We start from the raw sequence: 22654 nt of genomic DNA on the forward strand, positions 1-22654 counted from the left end.
CACAGAAATGAGGAAAGCTTCTGGTTTCCCCTCTCTTAACAGTGTTATTCTTTTTGTGGTTTGTTTATTTTTGGGCCACACTTAGTGGTGCTCAGGGGTTACTCCTGACTCTATGCTTAGGAATCACTCCTGGCAGACTCTGGAGACTATAAGAGATGCCAGGGATTGAACCCATGCAAGGTAAATGCCTTCACATTGTGCTATCACTTCCTCCCACCATTGTTATTTTGTTTTTGTTTTTATTTTATTTTATTTGGTTTTTGGGTCATACCCAGCAGCACTCAGGGGTTACTCCTGGCTCTATGCTCCGAAATCGCTCCTGGCAGGTTCGGGGGACCATATGGGATGCCAGGATTCCAATCACCGTCCTTCTGCATGTTGGGCAAACACAATACCTCCATGCTATCTCTCCAGCCCCACAACTGTTATTGTTATTCCTGAAGACCTTGACCCCAGTCAGCACAAACCAAGAGTGTGTATAGGGCTGAAAAAGGGGACCTGCAACCCAGAAATGCCCAAGGAGCCTGAGGATATGCTGCTGCAGCATTCCTAATGAATACCCATTCCAGTCAAAATAGTTTTAATTAAATAAATTTGGGGAGGGATTGGAAAGATACTACAGTGGGCAAAGATCTGCCCCTGCATATGGTTGACCCAGGTTTGATTCCCTGACACTCCATATGGTCCTAGCCCTGACCTGCCATCAGTAATTTCTGGACACACAGCCCTGAGCACAGTCAGGTGTGACCCCAAAACAAAAACAAGCCAAGAAAGTTTACTTTAAAAACTTGTGACTTCGGGCTGAAGAGATAGTACAAGGTAGGGTACTTACTTTGCACATAAGTTATGTGGTCCTATCCCTAATACCTCATATGGTCCTCTGAGTCTGCCAGGAATGAGGCCTGAATATGGAGTCAGATGTTTGCCTGGCATGTGGCCAACAAGAATTAGATCCCAGTACCACATATGGTACCAGGAGTGATCCCTTAATGCAGAGAGCAGGAGTAAGCTCTGAGTATAGCTACGGGTGGCCCCTGCCAAAAAATGGATTAAAAAACAAAACAAAACATTAACACTATTGTTTATATATGACCTTAGGGGCCAGAATGATAGAACAGCAGGTAGAATGTTTGCCTTGCACACAGCCTACCTGGGCAAACCCCTGGCATTCCATATGGTCCCCTGAGCCTGCCAGGAGAGATTTCTGAATGCAGAGCCAGTAGTAACCCCTGAGCACAGCTGGGTATGACCCCAACACCAAAAACCATAAAAACAGTAACCTAAACTATAGTAATAATAATATTTTCTTATGAAGCTTCTTTGATCTGCATGCCATTTTAAAATGTGTTGTTGGGGGCAGGAGGGAAAGCACAGGCGATGGGACATTTGCCTTTCAAGCAGCCAATTTGGGGTGGACTCATGTTTGGTTCCCGGCATTCCATATGGTCCGAGCATGCCAGGAGTGATTTATGAGCACAGAGGCAGGAGTAACCCCTGGGCGTCACCAGATGTGGCCCAAAAAAACCAAAATAAATAAATTATTAATTATTAAATGTTAAAATAAAGAAAAAATGTGTTGTTTAGAGGCTAGAGTGACAGCACAGAGGGTAAGGCATTTGCCTTACATGAATCCAACCCAGGTTTGATCCTTGACATCCAATATAGTCCTCAGAACCTGCCAGGAGTAATTTCTGGGTATAGAGCCAGGAGTAACCCCTGAGTGCTTCTGGGTGTAGCTCCCTCTCCAAATGTGTTGTTTAATCTCTAAATACTGGGATGATCTAGCATTTTATTATTAATTTCATATTTAATTTCACTATGGTCTAAAAAGACATCTAGGTAGAAATGTATTCTGTACATTGTGTATGTTCTGCATGAGGGCTGTGAATTGTGTTAGCATCAAAATGTGCTTCTCTTCTCGTTTCAGTAAGCAATTTTATTAATCTCAAACTCTGATTTTGGGTGCAGTCCCAAACTCAGTTTATTTTCCCTCTCATTTGGAGTCATTTCCATGCATGAGTGGTTTGGGGATCAGCCATAAAAAAATGGATAATTTCCTCCAGGTCATTTACGCTATCCAAGTGGAACTAACCTACAGCCTACTGCTTTCACCTACTTGTCAGTGTCCCAAGATTGCATATACGTGTATATGTTTGTGAATCTGTTTTGTTAGGAGTTGTTGGGTTGGGCCAAAGTGATAGCACAGCAAGCAGTAGGGCATTTGCCTTGCACACAGACGTCCCAGGAAGGATCTGGTTTGATCCCTGACATCCCATGTGGTCCCCTGAGCTTGCCAGGAGCGATTTCTGAGCACAGAGCCAGGAGTAATCCCTGAGCATTGCTAGGTATGAACAAAAAAAGAGAGCGAGTTGTTGGGCTGGAGCAACAGTACAATGTGTAAGGTGCTTGCCTTGCATGCTGTCAACTTTGGTTTGATCTCTGGAATCTTTTTTTTTGGGGGGGGGAGTCACACCCGGCAGCACTCAGGGGTTACTCCTGGCTCCATGCTCAGAAATCGCTCCTGGCAGGCTTGGGGGACCATATGGGATGCTGGGATTCGAACCAATGACCTTCTGTATGAAAGGCAGGCACCTTACCTCCATGCTATGCTATCTCTCTGGCCCCTGATTTCTGAAATCTTTTTTTTTTTTTTTTTTTTTTTGGTTTTTCAGGCCACACTCGTTTGATGCTCAGGGGTAAGTTACTCCTGGCTAAGCTCTTTGAAATAGCCCCTGGGTTGGGGGGACCATATGGGATGCCGGGGGATCAAACTGCTGTCACGATCTTTCCTTGGCTAGTGCTTGCAAGGCAGACACCTTACCTCTAGCGCCACCTTGTCGGTCCCCTGATTTCTGGAATCTTATATTGTCCTTGAGCACAGCCAGATGTGGTTCCTGAACTCAGTATCAGGGTTAATCCCTGAGCACCACTGGGTAATGGTCCTCCCCACCAAAAAAAAAAAAAAAAAAGAAAAGAAAGAAAAGAAACGAATTGCTATCTATAGGAGGATCAGCCCAGTATATTTACTGTTATGTGGAAGAGAAACCCCCCCCCACCAAGTCAAAGCAGAACAAGAAAATCTCTAGACCACCCAGTAAGAAATTGAAACCCCACTGACTAACTAGAACTAACACCAATACACAGAGCACTGCCTGCACTTTTTCATTATGTTGCTCTGTCTTCCACCTATTATTTGCCACAGAATTATTTATTGTTCAGGTGACAATAATGAGTCTATTTACCAATAGATGGCATGTCATCCAGGGCTGTGCCTCAGAGGGTATAGCTCCAGCTTGTATGTGGGGGCCCTGAGTTCCATTCCAAGAACCACAAAGAAACAGAAAATTAACAGAGCCTGAGAGATAGTACAGTGGATAGGCTGCTTGCCTTGCATGTAGCTGGGTCTGGGTTCATCTACCGAGCCCTGCCAGGAGTGATTCATAAGCAGATAGCTCTGAGCATCACCAGGTTTGATTGGGGAAAAGAAAAGAAAAGAAAAGAGAAGAAGAGAGAAGAGAAGAAAGAGAAGAGAAGAGAAGAGAAGAGAAAGAGGAAGAGAAGAGAAGAGAAAGAAAAGAAAAGAAAAGAAAAGAAAAGAAAAGAAAAGAAAAGAAAAGAAAAGAAGAGAAAAGAAAAGAAAAGAAAAGAAGAGAGTGGATAAAGGCTTTGGATGCCTAAAGGCTTTGAAGAGAGGCTCTGTGCTTGCTCCAATTCTGCCTCTGGCCATTCTGTGTGTTCATGGCAAGTTAGTATCCGTATTTTCTTCTGTAAAATTAGGGGAGCAGCTATGGAGAGAGAACTCAAAGGGCTATTATGAGGCCCAAATTCAATCCCTATCACTGCATGGTCCCCTGGAGCACCTCCAGTTGTGATCCTCAAGCACCAAACCAGGAGTAGGCAGCCCCTGAGCACTGCCAGGCATGGGCCCAGAAAACAAAACAAACCAAAGTGGTGGGAAACATGGCCTGACCAATAGCATAGCAAGTTAGGCACCTTGCATTGGGCTGACTGGGTTCGATCCCCAGAATCTCATATGATCCCCTGAGCCTGCCAGGAGCAAGTTCAGAGTAACAGAACCAGTCATAACCTTGTTAATTCTGTGAGCACTGCTGGTGTGACTCCAGAAAATAACAAAACAAAAACAAAAACAAAATGGTGGAAAACAGTGTCACTGATCTCCAGGGATGGATGGAGATGAAGTGAAGCCACTGCCTGGACACTCAGTCAGCCCATTCACTGATTTGGGCTGGGTTTCCCTGCCCTGATGTCCGGGTGTCATGAGGCACTTTCACCAGAGGGCAGTTAGCATGGTCTAGGGCCAGGACCCGAGGAAAGGTCTGTCCCCTCAGGGGTGTTTCTCCTGCTGCCACAGACTTCTTGGGTCATCTTTGTCCTTGGATTGGGGACCATATCACCAATGAAATGTTGGGACCCCTGCAGGATGACCTGGGGCAGGCTCACTCCTTTGAGACTGGGGGCCTTAGGGAGGATCAGGAAGGAGGCAGGTTGGAAGATTGAAGGGAGAAGGGGAAGAAGAAAGAGTGGGAGCAGGCTGGTGAGTAGGGACAAGACAGGAAACATATGTATAGCAGCTGCAGACATGTTTCAGCTGCTGGATTGGGACTACAGGGCAGCCAACAGCCAGTACTAAACACACCAGTTCCTCAGAAATCAGTTTCTTGATTTCCCATGCTCTGTGTTCTGGGGACTATATGTGGTGCCAAGGATGGAACCCAGAGCAGCTAGATGGAAAGTAAGGATACTCTAGACTAGCTCTCTGATCCCTTTTTATTCATTCATTTATTCATTTATTTATTTATTTACTTACTTACTTATTTATTTATTTTGCCACACCCAGTGGTGCTCTGGGGTTACTCTTGTTTCTACACTCTGGTCATTTCTGGGAGTGCTCAGGGGGACCATATGGGATTCTGGAGACTGAACCCAGGTCACCCACCTGAAAGGTAAATGCCTTCCCCACTGTGCTATCATCTGGCCTCCCTTTCTCCCCCCCCCCACTTTCTTTTTTGATATTTAAAAATACTTCAACAGGGGCCGAAGTAATAGCACAGTAGGTAGGGCATTTATTTTGCATGAGCCAACCCAGATTCAATCTCCAACATCCCATATGATCCCTAAGCCTGCCAGGAGTAATTTCTGAGTATGGATCCAGGAGTAATTCCTGAGCATCACTGGGTGTTGCAAATAAAGTAAAACAAAACCACACAAACAAAATAAATACCACAACATTTTGTTTAATTCTTTTCTTTTTTGGGGGGGGCACACCCGGCGGCGCTCAGGGGTTACTCCTGGCTCTGTGCTCAGAAATTGCTCCCAGCAGGCTTGGGAGACCATATGGGAATAGAACTAAGAATAGAACTACCAGGAATCGAACTGCTCTCTATCCTGGGTTGGCTGTATGCAAGGCAAACACCCTATCACTGCTATCTCTCTGGCCCCATTCAACATTTTAAATTTCTCCTTCTTGGGGCCGGAGAGATAGCATGGAGGTAAGGCGTTTTCCTTTCATGCAGGAGGTCATCGGTTCGAATCCCGGCGCCCCATATGGTCCCCCGTGCCTGCCAGGAGCAATTTCTGAGCCTGGAGCCAGGAATAACTCCTGAGCACTGCTGGGTGTGACCCAAAAAACACAAAAAAAAAAAAAAAAAAAAAAAAAAAATTTCTCCTTCTTACCCAAATACAATTCCCCTGCTCATTGCCTATAATGAGAAAGTGAATTTACTTTACCTTTCACCCTAGACCAGACAGTCTTCCTAGACCACCAGGTTGCACTGCAAAAGCAATTGAGTCCTGTCCCCCTGGGGATAGCTGGTCCCACCCCAGCTCTCGTCCCCCCTGCCCTTCCCACATGTCTGGATTTTTCCACCCAGCATCATGCTGGTCTCTGGGTGCAGGAGATCCAAACCAGGGCCTCTCACATACAAGGCAAGCACTCTGCTGCTGTGCTGCTGCGCTACATTCTTGACCCCAACAATACCTATTTTTGTTGTTATTTGTTGTTGTTTGGTAAGTAAAAATGACTTAGGGACTGTGAGGGAGCAGTAGAGAAAAAAAATTAGGTTGTGATAATGGGAATCCTTATATGGGAGGGTGCGAGTATCAGTGCTGCTGTTGCTCTGTACCCTCTGAGGAGGCAGAGAGTGGGGATGTCTTAGGGTCAACCCAGCCTCAATCCTCCTCAGACACATTTTCTCCTGGGACCTCAGAGTTCCTCATGCAGACTCAGGCTCCTCCGATCCACCCTCGAAGGCTTGGCTTCCAATATGGCACCCCGGTTCTAGCTAAGACTGCTGCTGTCCTGGACCAATAGGCATAGGCCTGCAGTTCCCAGTCAGGCCTTTTCTGTAGGTGTCCCCACCAGCTAGATGAAAACCAAGATGTCCCTTAGTAAGTTGATTTTTTTTTCAAAGGAAAACCTTGGATAAAACACAAGAATTTGGGCTTCAGATCCTGTGGCCTCTGTGATCCAGGAAATGATGCTTAGGAGAAGGTAAAAGAAAGACAAGCATCAGACTGGAGCAATAGTGCAGCAGGCCTTGTGAGTAGTTGGCATATCCAGATCTGACACCTCATATGGTCCTTGAGCCCTCCAGGGGTGATTACTTAGTGCAAAGCACTGAGCACTACCAGATGTGACCTAGAACAAAAAAAATATGGAGTAGGACAGACATTGGCTGTGGGGCCAATCGCTTTGCTGTGAGAGCTCCTCACACATTTTATCAGGTCTGAGAGGAATTTTCCATGAGTCTGACCTCTATATTTTATAAGGAAAGAACAGAAAATTCAGAGAGGACAAGTCACTTGCCCAAGGGTACACAGCACAGAGATGGCAAATCTTAGATTTCTGGTCAGCCTTGTGTTGCAATGACCTGGCAGCTTTCCTCAACACCTCTCATGCACAAAGGATGCTCAAGAGCTGGAAATGAAATGCTCAGATGGGTACCAGGGCCTCTTGGGCTTTCCACGTAATGGGAGGTTAGCTTTGTCCCCACCCAGTCATCCTCAGCCACTGCTGCTCTGAGCTAGGGTTATAAATAGCTGGAATATAAATGCTGGACATGAACAAGAGTCCAGTTTGCTTCTGGGCTGGGAAACAGGCCATGAGGGCAAAGAGGGGAAGTAGTGACTGGGCTGGAATTAGGCAGAAGTTTTGCAGGTCAGATCCATCACCCCCAGCAGTGAGAGAGAGGGAGAAACAGAGAGACAGAGAGAGACAGGGAGAGAAAAGAAGGTAGAGAGAGGGAGGGAGGGAAGGAGAGAGAGAAAAGATCAGCAGCATGCAGGACAACTTCCCTATTCACTGTATTATTGTTCTGGCCTCTTTGTTTCATTTTAATTTAAGTTTTTATTACTCTCTTTTCTTTTTTTTACCAATGGTGACATTGTTTTGATGACCAATGACTGCTTACAGATCTGGCAATGATGATCCCACTTAGAGAAAAACATGGGGGTCTGAGCAGTAGTATAGCAGATAGGGTACATGCCTAGCACAGGCCCAACATAGGGTTCTAATCCTTGACAGCACATCTGGTCCCCCAAACCCACCAGAGTTCCTGAAGTCAGAGCCAGGAGTGACCTCTGAGCATTGCAAATGGAGGGCTCAAAAAAAAAAAAAAACCCCAAACCTAAATAGTATAAATAAAAGTTTTTATGTGTTGGAGCATTTGTATAACAAGGTAGGATTCTTGTCTTATGTACTCTACTTGGGTGTAATCCTCAGAACCCCATAATGGTCTCCAAGTTTCTGCCAGGAGTGATTCTTGAGAGCAAAGCCAGGAGTAAGCCATGAGCACTGCCAGATGTGGCCCATAAACAAACACACATTATATTAGGATACAATAATTTGTAGTTATTTATAATTTAGATTCAGACATATAGTGTTTCTTTTTTTTTTTTTTTGGTTTTTGGGTCACACCCGGCAGTGCTCAGGGGTTACTCCTGGCTATCTGCTCAGAAATAGCTCCTGGCAGGCACGGGGGACCATATGGGACACTGGGATTCGAACCAACCACCTTTGGTCCTGGATCGGCTGTTTGCAAGGCAAACGCCGCTGTGCTATCTCTCCGGGCCCAGACATACAGTGTTTCAACAATTCCACCACTTATGGTGTAGATGATGCTCATTGTGTTGGAACACTGAAGATTTGAATTCATGACCAATGCACAAGGCGAACATTCTAACCGCTGTACTCATGCTCCAGCCCTAAAGCCAGGTTTCCACTCATCCACCAAATGAGGGGGTGGTGCCCACTGGCTTTCAGAGCCTAACTGTGTCTGGGCTTCTCCCGGGTGAATTTACCAGCAGCCTCTCCCTGCTGCACCCCCCACTGGCTGGGAAGGAGTGGGGCCTCTTGTCAGGCTCCTTAAAAGGCAGGAAGTAAGCTGACAAGGAAATTGAAGTAACTGTTGGTCCACGCATGAGGGAGGGCAGAAAGATTGCCAGAAGATGGTACTGATCTCCCAGTGCCAGGTGGTTTGTGAGGGATTCCTACAGCCTAGTGTCCCCATCTCTACCCTTCCCTGCATCATGTGTTACCCCAGGGATCCAGAATTGGGTACCTCAGGGCAAAGCCCTCTCTCCTCCTTTATTCCTCATAGTGTGGGCTTCACTGGGGTCTGCTTCTTCTGTCCCTCATTCCAGCCAAATGTCTCCACAGGTACCTGAGTAGATTGCTCTTCTAGACACAAACACTGAAGAAGCACTGAACTTGATCTCCAGCACTATACACATATACACATTACACACAACACACATTCACACAGCACATACAACACACAGCACACATATACATGGAGTATGATGTGCCTCAGATCAAAACCCTTTGATTTCCATGTAGCTCTTGGCTCAGTGCAAATCCCCTCATCACCTGACATACAGGTCTGCTCTGGACCTATCTCTGTTTTCCATTTTTCTCTCCCTTGATGCTTCTTCCTGAAGCAGGTTTCTTAGCAAGAGTGATAATATGGTGGGTAAAGTGTTTGCCTTACATGCAGCTGAGCTGGGATCAATTTTCAGTATCCTATGTGGTCTCCCAAGCCCACCAGGAGCTATCCCTGAGTACAGAGCCAGGAGTAAGTCCTGAACAAAACTGTGTATAGTTGAAAAACAAACAAATAAAAAATATCTCAATCTGGCATAGAGGCATGGGGAGGGTAGTGGAAGACTGGATGGGAACTTGGGACTTTGGTGGCAAGAAATGTGAGCTGATAAAGGGATGGATGTTGGAGCATTGTATGACTGCAATTCAATAATGAACAAATTTGTAACTGGGGTGATTTGTATCTCATGGTGATTCAATTAAAAACTTTATTAATTGAGGTGGCGCTAGAGGTAAGGTGTCTGTCTTGCAAGCACTAGCCAAGGAAGGGCCGTGGTTCGATCCCCCGGCGTCCCATGTGGTCCCCCCAAGCCAGGTGCAATTTCTGAGCACTTAGCCAGGAGTAACCCCTGAGCATCAAATGGGTATGACCCAAAAAACAAAAAAAAAACAAACAAACTTTATTAATTAGGATCAGAGCAACAGCCGGCAGTGGTCCTCAAACTATGGCCCACAGGCCACATATTGTATTTGTATCTGTTTTGTGTCTTCATTGCAAAATAAGATATATGCAGTGTGCATAAGAATTCGTTCATAAGTTTTGTTTTTACTATAGTCAGACCCTCCAATGGTCTGAGGGACAGTGAACTGGCCCCCTGTTTAAAAAGTTTGAGGACCCCTGGGAGGGTAGGGTGTTTGCCTTGCATGTAGTCAACCCAGCTTTGATTCCCAGCATCCCATATGGTCCCTGGAGCTAGCCTGAACTAATTTCTGAACACAGAGCCACGAGTAACCACTGAGTGCCACCAAGTGTGGCCCAAAAACAAATAAAAATTGTTAATTAAAAATAAGTTAGGGAGGGGCCGGAGAGGTGGCACTAGAGGTAAGGTGTCAGCCTTGCAAGTGCTAGCCAACAAAGGACTGTGATTCTATCCCCCTGTGTCCCATATGGTACCCCCAAGCCAGGGGCAATTTCTGAGCACTTAGCCAGGAGTAACCCCTGAGCATCAAGCAGGTGTGGCCCCCCCAAAAAAAATAAGTTAGGGGCCAGAGAGATAGCATGGAGGTAAGGCATTTGCCTTTCATGCAGAAGGACGGTGGTTCGAATCCCAGCATCCCATATGGTCCCCTGTGCCTGCCAGGGGCGATTTCTGAACATAGAGCCAGGAGTACCCCCTGAGCACTGCCGGGTGTGATCCAAAAAACCACACACACACACACACACACACACACACACACAAAAGTAAAAAAGAAAAATCTCAGGATATAATCTTTTTTGTTTGTTCGATTGGTTTTGGTTTTTGGGTCACACCCGGCAACGCTCAGGAGTTATTCCTGGCTCTACACACAGAAATCGCTCCTGGAAGGCTCGGGGACCATATGGGTTGCTGGGATTCGAACCACTATCCTTCCGCATGCAAGGCAAACTCCATGCTATCTCTCCCGCCCAGGACATAGTCTTATTGAAGTGTCATGCACGTATTATAAAGTTCATGCCTTTCTGGTGTAGAGTTTGGTGAATTTGGCCATCGTATACCATTATAAATATATCACCACTATCCTGAAACTTTCCTTGAGTTCTGCTGCAGTCTGTATCCTTCTAGTCTATGACCAGCAGTCATTGTCTCACATCATGTTATAATAGTTTTTTTTTTTTACCAGCATTTTACAGAAATATAATTATACAGTGTGATCTATCATACTTGACTTATTTCATTGTTTTTGAGATTCATATATTTCATGTTCTAGGTATTTGTAATTTTCATTCCTGAGTAATGTTCCTTAGTATGACTAGACTACAATTTTTTACTCATTCATTTATTGATGGGCATTTGTGTTTAAAAATGGTGCTATGACCATTTATTTACATGCTACTCTTTATTTAGACACATATTTTAATGTTTGTGTGTGGTTTAGGGTCATACCCAATGATGTTTAGGGGTTACTCCTTGCTCTACAATAAAAAATTACTCCTGGTGAGTTTGGGGGAACTGTATGGGATGCTAGGGATCAAACTTTGGTTGGCCATGTGCAAGGTAAGTACCCTTCCACAATACTATTGCTACAGGCTCTGTATTAATTTGGAAGGGGGGGATAAACATCTAGTAGTATAATTGCTAGCTCAGTAAAAACTTAATTTAATTTATAGAAGACTGTCATACTGTTTTCCAAAGTGGGTACAATATTTTGCATTTCTACTGACTCTGTGTGAACACTGCAGTCAATCTATATCCTCTCCAACACATGATTCTGCCAGTACTTTTGACACTCTCCTGGATGTGTGGTAGTTTTTCATGTCCTGATAACAAGTGTTGCTTGTTGGCAATTTGTTTTGCTTTGTGTGTGTGTGTGTGTGTGTGTGTGTGTGTGTGTGTGTGTGTGTGTGTGTGTGTGTGTGTGGTTTTTGGGTCACACTCGGCAGTGCTCAGGGGAAACTCCTGGCTCCATGCTCAGAAATTGCTCCTGGCAGGCACGGGGGACCATATGGGAAGCAGGATTCGAACTGATGACTTTCTGCATGAAAAGCAAACACCTACCTCCATGCCATCTCTCCAGCCCCTCTTGTTGGCAATTTGTATATCCAAAGTAGGGGAAAAGGGTTGAGCCATTCCTGGTGGTGCTCAATGCTTATTCCTGGCTCTTTAGTCAGTGATTTCTCTTGATGGTGCTTAGCCAACCATTGGGATGCTGTGGATCAAACCTGGATTAACCATGTGCAAGCATTTGCCATACTATTCTCAAGTTCTTTTTTTGTTGTTTTTTTTGTTTGTTTGTTTATTTTTGGCCACACCCAGTGGCTCTGCGCTCAGAAATTGCTCCTGGCAGGCTCAGGGAACTTTATGAAATGCTTGGGATCGGGGCCCGGAGAGATAGCACAGCGGCGTTTGCCTTGCAAGCAGCCGATCTGGAACCAAAGGTGGTTGGTTCGAATCCCGGTGTCCCATATGGTCCCCCGTGCCTGCCAGGAGCTATTTCTGAGCAGACAGCCAGGAGTAATCCCTGAGTACCGCCGGGTGTGGCCCAAAAACTAAAAAAAAAGAAAAAAGAAAAAAAAAAAAGAAAGAAAGAAATGCTAGGGATCAAACTCGCGTCAGGTTTGGGTCAGCTGCATGCAAGGCAAATGCCCTACCACTGTGCTACCACTTTGACTCAAATTCTAAGCTTACTGCTTTGTTATTGTTTGGGGTCACACCTGGAGGTACTAAGGACTTACTTATGGATCTGTGCTTAGGGATAACTCCTAGTGGTGCTCAATGGACCACATCTAGTACAGAGAATAGAATTTTGTTCAGTTGTATTGCAAGGCAAGTGTCCTCTGCACTGTATCACTCTGGCCCAGGTTAATGATTTTTATGTTGCAAATTATGATCCATCAATGATCTCTATAACCAACTGAATGGGTTAAGAACAATCTTCAGGGCTGGAGAAATAGCATGGAGATAAGGCATTTGCCTTGCATGCAGAATGACGGCGATTCTAATCCCAGCATCCCATAAGGTCCCCCATGCCTGTCAGGAGCGATTCCTGAATATAGAGCCAGGAGTAACCCCTGAGCGCTGCCGGGTGTGACCCAAAAACCAAAAACCAAAAGTAAATAAATAAAAAAAATAACAATCTTCATTTTGAGCAGAAAAGGACAAAATGATAACAGAAGTCTTTACAGTTAGGAGGACCATTTCATATCACATACTTTCTGTGGGGTGTGTGTTGTAACACTGTGTCAGGAATTAAGATGCATTCCTTTCTGTGGTCATAAATGTCTGAAAGCCTTGTCTTTGGCCCCACAGGGACTCAAACTGGACATGTTTAGTGACTGATGGCTTGGCAAAGTTTCCCCATCGCCTGGAGTTCTCAGCACTCACCCATTTTCTGCTTATAGAACAGTCATGCTAGTGGCTGCGGCCTGAGGCAGGAATGAGAATATTTTTATTTTGTAGCCCATTTTCTTTCAGTTGGGGATCAAAGTTAGCTGTTTTCTTTAGCCAAATCACTATTTTTTTCTAAGTGTACATTTTGGTAAATTCCTGAGTATTCTCTGTGAGAAATCTGGGAAGTTTTGAGAAAGTAGTGATAAATGTCCTTGGGCTAGAAATATTGCTCAGTGGTTGAAAACATGCCTTGTGAGGCTATGGATTTATGTGATCTTTGACAATCCCTTTCCCCAAAAAAGAGTTATTTTTATTAGAGGGTATATAAAAACCCTTAATATACTAGGCTATTGTGAAAATCTGGAAAGACCAGGTCTGGCATTATTTCACAGATATATGCATGTAAAACGTTTTCTCCATTATAATAGTCAACAGATAAAAGTAACTGAATTAACTACTGAATACAGAAGAAAAAGTGCTATTATTCAGCTGCATAAAGGTACAAAGGGTGACCCATGCTAGGTCATGGCTGGACCTAGCAAACATGCTCAGAGGAGGAGTCAGACAAGAAGGATATTTTATATGATGCCATTCAAGACAGGTCAAGAGAATGTGGCCAAGATACCTCTCCACAGCTAGGGCAGATGGGGAGCTGCAGGGTGAAGGGCTGAAAGCCACCTTGAATGGGCCTCATCTAGCAGTGCTCAGAGCTAATTCCTGGCTCTGATCTCAGGGGTCATTTCTGGTGGGGCTCAGGAGACCATATTGGGTGCCAAGGATTGGGGCCAGCTCAGCCATATGCAAGGCAAGTGCCTTACCTGTTTTGCTCCAGCCCCCATTTTACTTTCAGAAATGACCTTTCAAGGAACTTCTCTAGGAAACAAAGATTAACTCAGGTCAACTGGGTCCCTCTGGTGGTCTGGAGGACCTGGGTCACCTATGACTCTTGAAGGAGGTTGACCTGAATTCCCTGAAAGTCAGAATTAATCAGCCACCTTCCCACCTTCTTAGCAGGACTAGGTAAGTCTGTGTGGGACATGCGCTCATGCCAGGCCCTGGGGTGCTCTTTCACCATCCCGGGAGACTGCCTCCAGAGCAGCTGTCCCGTAGGCTCCCTCTGTGCTGGGGGTTGGGGGACCCAGCCCAGAATAGCTCCAACCAGGACACCAGTTGGGAAAGCAGATGGGGCAGACTGAGGCTCAGAAAGGAGCAGATGTGGATTTCATTTCTAGCTCTGCTGTCTTTCCGCATGTGACCTTAAAGTCTGGGGCTGACTTGCCCTCTCCCTACCTTTCCCCTCTACCACCCTGCACCTTCTCGCCAGGAAAGCAGGAATAGATAGAGGCTCTTCTCTGTCAACAGGCTTCAGGAAGAATCCAAGGAAGGATGGTTCATGCCTGACTCCATTGAGCAGAGCAACTCAAAGCAGACAGGTCCAGGACTCACTGCCAGCCCCTTCACTGCTATGGCTGTGGCTGTGGCCAGAGAATGAGAAGTCTCACATTGTGCAAGCCTCTTGCATGACTCTAGTTCTCTCCCAGAGCATCATGGGATCAAAGCATCAAGCCTTACACTGGGCCCTCTCACCTCCCCACTCAGAGCACACTTGCCCTGGCCTTGTTTGGGTCATATCCTGCCTGTTCTACTGCCTGGCCTCCCTGCCCCTCAGCTCCCTGGTCCACGTCATGTGACTTGGCCTCTCGTCCCCTCAGAGCTTCTACTGTCAGAAGTCCAGCCACTTCCTTTCCTAAGCTTTCACTCTGGGCTCACACCAATACACTTCCTGCCTTCTGCAAATGGGCCCTGAGTGCCTGGTTCCCTATACAGCCCAGCAAGTGTCTGCCTCTCTTGCAGGTTCCCCAGACTTGAAGGTGCTCCTGGCCCAACAGGAAGACCCCCAACTCTTCAGATTTGAGGATCATGCCCATGTGTCTCATCATTCCCATTCAGTGGTGAACCTCAAGTCCCCTGTCCTGCACAGGGGCAACACCCAGACCTGAGCTCAGGCCTCCAGCCAGTCTGACCACAGCATCAGAGGAGCATCACCTGTTTTTCCTTCAAGAACCCTCCTTCTATTCATGTCCAGGTTTGTGAGATCATGGAGCAGAAGGACTGGTGGCATGCAGGAAAGCCGTTCTCCCTGTATATATGCATATGGGGATTACCATCAGTATCTTTTTTTCTTTTTTGGGGGTGGGGTAGTGCTCGGGGCTCATTCCTGTAATCCTGGCAGTGCTCAGAGACCATATGGGATGCCAGGGATCTAACCTGGGTTAGCCACATGCAGGGCAAGCACCGTACCCTAGGTGTATCTCTCTGGTCTCACTATCTCTCTTGTTCCATGTGCTGATGAGTGTAAGACCCCAGCAGAGGAACCTCTTTTTGTCCCCACTCCCCTACTCATGCTCTTGCCAGCTCTTCCCTTGCCACTACTCCCCCAAGCCTTCCTTTCCTTCTGGGAGTTGGTAAAATGGGTTCTGGACCAGGCTTATAGCTTAGAATTAGTGTGCATGCCTCACATAGAGGAGCCCTAAATCTGATCTCTAGAGCTAAAAAGATAAAATTATTTTTAAGTCCTCACTTCTACCCCCCACCAAAAATATCAAACAAACAAATGTGTAGGGTTCTAGCCTTGGTAGGGCTCTATGACTCTTCTGGTTTTTGGGTCACACCCGGCATTGCTCTGGGGTTACTCCTGCTCTATGCTCAGAAATCGCTTCTGGCAGACTCAGGGGACCATATGGGATGCCGGTATTCGAAACACTGACCTTCTGCATTGCAAGGCAAATGCCTTACCTCCATGCTATCTCTCCGGCCCCTATCTATGACTCTTCTGGACAGTCTGGGACTCAGAGGTTCCTCACCCCTATATTGGACATCACCATCCACCCACCCAAAGCCCCTTCTGCCTGGTGAGAAGCAGCCTCATCCTGCATACGATGGCTGTCTCAGTGAGTCATGGCTCCACGGTGTTTATTAGGATGGCGGGAGCTCGTTTTGCCAACTTTGGAACCATGGGAGCTGGCTAAGTTTAGAACAAGCCTTAAGCATGAGGACACCGTGTTCCTTCTCCTGGCAAAACACAAGATTCAAGCTATTCTTTTCATCTCCTTTCTCCCAGACGAGCCCTAGGCTCCATTTACCACTGGGTCTTTCTTCTCCCTCCACGCCCTCCTCTGTAATTAAGGGGAGAGACACCTCCCAATCATTCTGGGATTGAAAAAGAAAAAAGCATCAGATGTCTCAAGAAATATAACAAAGACTGAAAAAAACAGAAGGCCTGTATTCTTGTAGCCTCCAAAAATTCTGAGGTAGTTTACTCTGGCTGTGATCAGCTCTTGTGGCATGTGGGCACTCTCTACATTTTTTTTATTTTAATTTTTTTGTTTGTTTGTTTTTGGGTCACACCCAGCAGCGCTCAGGGGTTACTCCTGGCTCTATGTTCAGAAATCGCTCCTGGGGCCGGGCGGTGGCGCTAAAGGTAAGGTGCCTGCCTTGCCTACGCTAGCCTTGGACGGACCGCGGTTCCATCCCCCGGTGTCCCATATGGTCCCCCAAGCCAGGAGCAACTTCTGAGTCCATAGCCAGAAGTAACCCCTGAGCTTTACCGGGTGTGGCCCAAAAACCAAAAAAAAAAAAAAAAAAACCAGAAATCGCTCCTGGCAGGCTCTGGGGAGCATATGGGATGCCAGGATTCGAACCACCATCCTTCTGCATGCAAGGCAAACACCCTACCTCCATGTGATCTCTCCAGCCCCTATTTTACTTTTTTTGTGTTGTTATGGAATTGAACCTTAGGCTTCACACATGCAGAGCAATTGCTCTAACCCCTGAGCTATAACCTCTCACCCCCCACCCCCAGCTCTAGAACTTTCTCAATTCTCCTGAAAATGTTTTTTTTTTTTTTCTGGGAAAAGTATCCAGTTATCAGATTCCCAAGGGGGTTTATAATTCCTATTAAAATAAGGACAAATCTCTGGTTTGGAAAAGGTGGTTGCCTGGCACCTGACCTGCTGTGTCCTCCTTCCTATTTTGGGATATCTGTATATGATATTAAATACCCTCTTAGAATTTTTTTTGAGGGCTCCACCCAGTTGTGCCCAAGGTATCTTAACTCTATGCTCAGGGATCATTTATGGTGTCACTTGGGGGCCTATGGTGTCAGGGTTCAGCCACATGCAATAAATACCTTACTTCTGTATCTTAAAGTATCAGCAAGTGTAAATATTATTCAAATCAAGACAGATAACACATATCACCACAGAAAGTTCCCATGTGTTTATTCCAGTCTACCACCCACTCACCTGAGGCAACCACTGTTCTGAATTCTATCATTAGAAATTAGGGGCCGGAGAGATAGCATGGAGGTAAGGCGTTTGCCTTTCATGCAGGAGATCATCGGTTCGAATCCCGGCGTCCCATATGGTCCCCCTGTGCCTGCCAGGAGCAATTTCTGAGCCTGGAGCCAGGAATAACCCCTGAGCACTGCCGGGTGTGACCCAAAAACCACAAAAAAAAAAAAAAAAAAAAGAAATTAATCTCCCCTGTCCTTAAATTTTACATAATAGTACAGGTCATGTTGTATATTTTCTTGCATTTTCTTGTCTTTCACTCCCCATCAAATATTCCTGTTGTCACATACCTAATCCATTCATTTTTGTTGTATAGTTGTATAGTATTCTATCTACCCAGCACTTGGAGTCATCAGTCTTTGACTTTCTTTTATTTATTTATTTTTGGTATTTGTGTCTCACTGGGCAGCATTCAGGGTTTACTCCTTGTTCTGTGCTCAGGAATTATTTCTGAAGATGCATCCCAGAGGACCATCTGGGATGCTGATATCAAACCTGGGTTGGTCACATGCAAGACAAAAACCATCTCGATGTGCTGTTATTGCTCCAGACCCTATCTTCCTTAATTATAGGGGATTCCCTTTTCTACTCTCTTCTTCCTTGCAGTACATTTTCATTGTGATCTGGCACATCCCTTCATGGTAGGAACCAAACTATGTCCACTGTTTCCGTCATAGAAACTTGCAAGCAAGCAAAAACTAAGTATTACAGGGGCTTTCCTTGCAGACATATCCCCAAAATAACCTCAAACACCTAGGAAAGAGAGACTCTCTTAGGTTCAAGGTAAGGATTTCTTTTATTTATTTATTTATTTATTTATTTATTTATTTATTTATTTTTGTTTGTTTGTTTTGGTTTGGTTTTTGGGCCACAACCAGCGACACTCAGGGGTTACTCCTGGCTCTCTGCTCAGAAATCACTCCTGGCAGGCTCAGGGGACCATATGGGATGCCAGGATTCGAACCTTCATTGGTCCGGGGTCAGCGCTTACAATGCAAATGCGCCACTGTTGTGCTATCTCTCCTGTTCCTCTTTTTTCGTTTTTAAACATTTATTTATTTTGGCTTTTGCACCACACCCAGCGGCACTCAGGGGTTACTCCTGGCTCTGTGCTCAGAAATCTCTGCTGGCAGGTTCAGGGGACCGAATGAGATGCTGGGGATCAAACTCTGGTCAGTCCCAGGTGGCTGCGTGCAAGGCAAACACCCTACCACTGTGCTATCTCTCCAACCCCAGATTTCTTTGATAAAGTAAAATACAGTACAAAGTCATTTTTGTGAATAGGGAATATGGTCCCCTGAGCACTACTGTGAGCAATTCCTGAGTGAAGAGCAGGAATAACCCCTGAGCATCACTGCATGTGACTTCAAAACAAAAATACAGGCAAACAAATAAGCCCCATCGCCCCCAAAGTATAGCCAAGTGCTATATGTAAGCGCTTATGTCTTAGTTCACAAAAATACAAAAGATTTAATAATGTAGACAACCGGGCCCGGAGAGATAGCACAGCGGAGTTTGCCTTGCAAGCAGCCGATCCAGGACCAAAGGTGGTTGGTTCGAATCCCAGTGTCCCATATGGTCCCCCGTGCCTGCCAGGAGCTATTTCTGAGCAGACAGCCAGGAGTAACCCCTGAGCACCGTGGGTGTGGCCCAAAAACCAAAAATAAATAAATAAATAAATAAATAAATAAATAAATAAATAAATAAATAAATAAATAAAATGTAGACAACCAAGCTTTATTCTGGAGTTTGAAAAGTCCAAGATTAAGATGGAAGAAGTAAAATCTGGGAGGGTCAGCATCATGCTTGTCAGTGCTAGTCTTCTTGTAAACATTACCTTTCATGTCTGTATTTAAGCCCTGATCACAACACCCAACTAATTTTCCCTCAATAAATGTTTAGTATCAAAAAGATGATCCAAAGAAGATTCAAGAGAATTGCTGAGCTGAATTTGGAGAAGGCATATGCAATATTTGTATTCCACAGGCGGTACTGTTCCCTGCTTGCATCAAGAAGATAATCACAGTACTGACTTTGACTTTGTTGGGCTGGTGTCGGGACCTGAGTAATTAGTAATTAGTTGCTGAAAAGCCCTTAGAGTTGTGAAGGGTCACGTTTTCTTGGAGATTGGTAGAGGTTTGATCCCCCCCATCCTCGAGCTTCCAGAAAGGAAAGGCAATTTCCATTCCCCTGTCCAACTGGAAGCAGTTTCAGTTGTATAGATCCATAGTAAATAATCCACACAGACAAGAGGGTAATAAGAGGCAAGAAGGTCGGACACAAAATCTTTTGCCAACCTGCCAGCTGCTCCAAACTCTAGGGCTAGCTAGCCTGCTGCAAAGGACCCTCTCTTCCCAGCTTTTCTCTTATTTATTCAGTTCCAAACAGCTGAATAACCCTTACCTGAAAGGTCGGAGGTGGGAAAGTATGCAGAGAAACATATACCAAAGAGACATATAAAAGCTTCTAAATACTTAACAGAGTTGGACTGGTATGTTTCACATGCAGAAAAAAAAAATTTTTTTTCAGTTTTTGGTTCACACCCAGCAGTGCTCAGGGGTTACTCCTGGCTCCATGTTCAGAAATCACTCCTGGCAGGCTCAGGGGGCCATATGGGACCCCTGGATTTGAACCAATGACCTTCTGTTATCTCTCTGGCCCCACATGCAGAGAATCTTTTTTTTTTTTTTTGGTTTTTTGGGCCACACCTGTTTGATGCTCAGGGGTTACTCCTGGTTAAGCACTCAGAAATAGCACCTGGCTTGGGGGGACCATATGGGACGCCGGGGGATCTAACTGCGGTCCTTCCTTGGCTAGCGCTTGCAAGGCAGACACCTTACCTCTAGCACCACCTCTCCGGCCCACATGCAGAGAATCTTGACCTTCTCCCTATCATAATGTGTTTCTCATTCTCACCCCACAATACCTGGTGTTGGTGTTGGAATGATCTCAGGGCCCACTGCCCTGTATTACTCTGTCTCCCTGAGACAGACACCTGTGTCTAGGTAAAGTAGCATGACCTGATCACAGCCGATGCCAGTAGGTGCTGAGTAACAGTGTGCAGACCCCTAAAGGTCCACTATAAGTCAGAGGCTTTGGCTAGTCAGTTCTGCAGCCACAAGCCAGCCCTCCTAGGCTTTCTCCCCCTCTAGGACCACAAATGCCTTGAGGGTTTTGGGGGAAAGACTTCCCAAGCAAAGCCCAGTAATGCTAGGGTGGCACTGTGTAGCTTTGGGACTGGAGCTTCCCAGAAAGCATATGCCCCCCGCCTCCAGGGCTGTCTTCTCAGTCCCCAACTTTTAGGTGTTTTTTGGGAATCTCCCCTCAAAGCCCCACCTTGTAGCATCAGTGATCAGGGAAGGAAAATGCTCTAGCACTGAGCCACATTTCCAGCCTGACTTGGAGTTTATTGGTGTCCTAGATGATATCCAAGTCTGCTCATCCACCCAGCCCACATTACTTTTTACCTTAAGGAAAAGTCCTTGTTTCCCTAGGTGTCTCCTGCAAGCCTGCTGGCCTTGTTTTTATGTGTCAAGCTCCTTGAACTAAATCAGGCCCTCCTGACCCCAGTTTTTCTTTCTTTTACCCAGTAGAGAATTCCGTCCCCAAGGCCAAGGGTTTCAGATAAAGTCATTGTTTTGATATGGATCCCAGCAGCCTCCATGCCTGCTCTCTGCCATCTCAGCCAACCCATGAAACTCTGCTTGGTCTTCCAATCATTCAAATCAATTTAACCTCCTTGCTGACATTCTAGGATCTTTTCTGAACCTGAAGTGGATTGTCCTTTCTAGCCTCCATGAGTATCCTCACGCTCAGGGGTTACTCCTGGCATGCTCCTGGTTCCTAAAAAAGGAACTTTTCTTTTTTTTTTTTAAATTATCTTTATTTAAACACCATGATTACAAATATGATTATAGTTGTATGATTACAGTCATGTAAAGAACACCCCCTTCACCAGTGCAAGATTCCTACCACCAATTTCCCAGATCTCCCTCCTCTCCACCCACCCACACCTGTACTCAAGACAGGATTTCTATTTCCCTCATTCATTCACATTGTTATGATAGTTTTCAGTGTAGTTATTTCTATAACTGCACTCATCACTCTATGTGGTGAGCTTCATGTCATGAGCTGCACCTACATGGGAAGATAGGGGAAATAAGGGTTGGGACTGAGGCAGTAAAAGATTAGAAATGAACTTTGTAGGGCAGTATCAAAGTCACAATACAAGATGGATATTATGCATATATAAACTATATGCATACAATACTATCAATAGGAGACCAAGGAGAAAAAATTTCCAGTGACTGTCCCAACATAAACCAGTGCTAGAACGGCCCGCCCTCTTCCCAAAGCGCATTCCTTTAGTGTAGAGAGAGGTAGGGAGAAAGCCTGATGACCCCTATAGAATCCACCTGGACTGGCACCCAGGGAAGGCCTGGAGTCCAGGGGAGAAAGGGAGAACGGCTGGGGGCCTGCCAAGCCTCCCAACACTCCCCTGGCTAGGGAGAAGGCCTCTAGCATGAGACCTCCCCAAACCCCATACTTGGCAAGAGCTGACATCCAGAGTCAAAGGGGAACCCAGAAGCCAGATGTCTGCCCACCCTCCTCCCCATGCACCTCCCCCGTGGAGTACGGAGGGAGCGGGGAAGCCTGAGACACAGAGGACCATATGGGATGCCGGGATTTGAACCACCGTCCTTCTGCATGAAAGACAAACGCCTTACCTCCATGCTATCTTTCCGGGCCCCGATTTTTTTTTTTTTTTTTAGGTCACACCGGCAGCGCTCAGGGGTTATTCTTGGCTCTATGCTCAGAAATCACTCCTGGCAGGCTCAGGGGACCATATGGGATGCCGGGATTCGAACCATTGTCCTTCTGTATGCAAAGCAAACGCCTTACCTCTATGCTATCTCTTCGGCCCCTCTCCTAATTTTTCTTAGTTCTTTTCTCACTGTTACTTAATTGTATATTTGTAGAAATTATCTATTTCATGTTAATTTTTATATGTGCTGCCAAAGTGAGCACTACTTCATGTTAATTTTTAAAAAGATTAGCATAGAATTATCTATACTGTTAATTTTTTAAATGCATGCACCTATAAAAAGATACTATTTTGAAAAAAATTTTTTTGTTTTTTTTGGGTCACACCCAGTGGCGCTTAAGGATTACTCCTGGCTCTGTGCTCAGAAATTGCTCCTGGTAGGCACAGGGGACCATATGGGATGCCGAGTTTTGAACCACTGTCCTTCCTGGGTCGGCCGCATGCAAGGCAAACACCCTACCACTGTGCTATCTCTCCGGCACCCATATTTTGAAAAAAAATTAATAGTTTATTATGATTTACAATTTAGTGAAATTTTAGGAGCTTAGCT

General features: G+C 45.6%; 1 protein-coding gene across 1 annotated transcript in view; it reads right to left on the minus strand.

The window, feature by feature from the left end:
• Positions 1–1128: 1128 nt before the first annotated feature.
• PIGS (phosphatidylinositol glycan anchor biosynthesis class S) overlaps positions 1129–22654 on the minus strand; it is a 1033024-nt gene continuing 1011498 nt past the window's right edge. Inside the window, exon 13 of the transcript XR_007494849.1 lies at positions 1129–1146. The gene's annotated coding sequence lies outside the window, so the exon portion shown is untranslated. The remainder of the gene's footprint in view (positions 1147–22654) is intronic.

The sequence above is a fragment of the Suncus etruscus genome, chromosome 1 (assembly GCF_024139225.1).
Source record: "Suncus etruscus isolate mSunEtr1 chromosome 1, mSunEtr1.pri.cur, whole genome shotgun sequence".
Taxonomy (NCBI): domain Eukaryota; kingdom Metazoa; phylum Chordata; class Mammalia; order Eulipotyphla; family Soricidae; genus Suncus; species Suncus etruscus.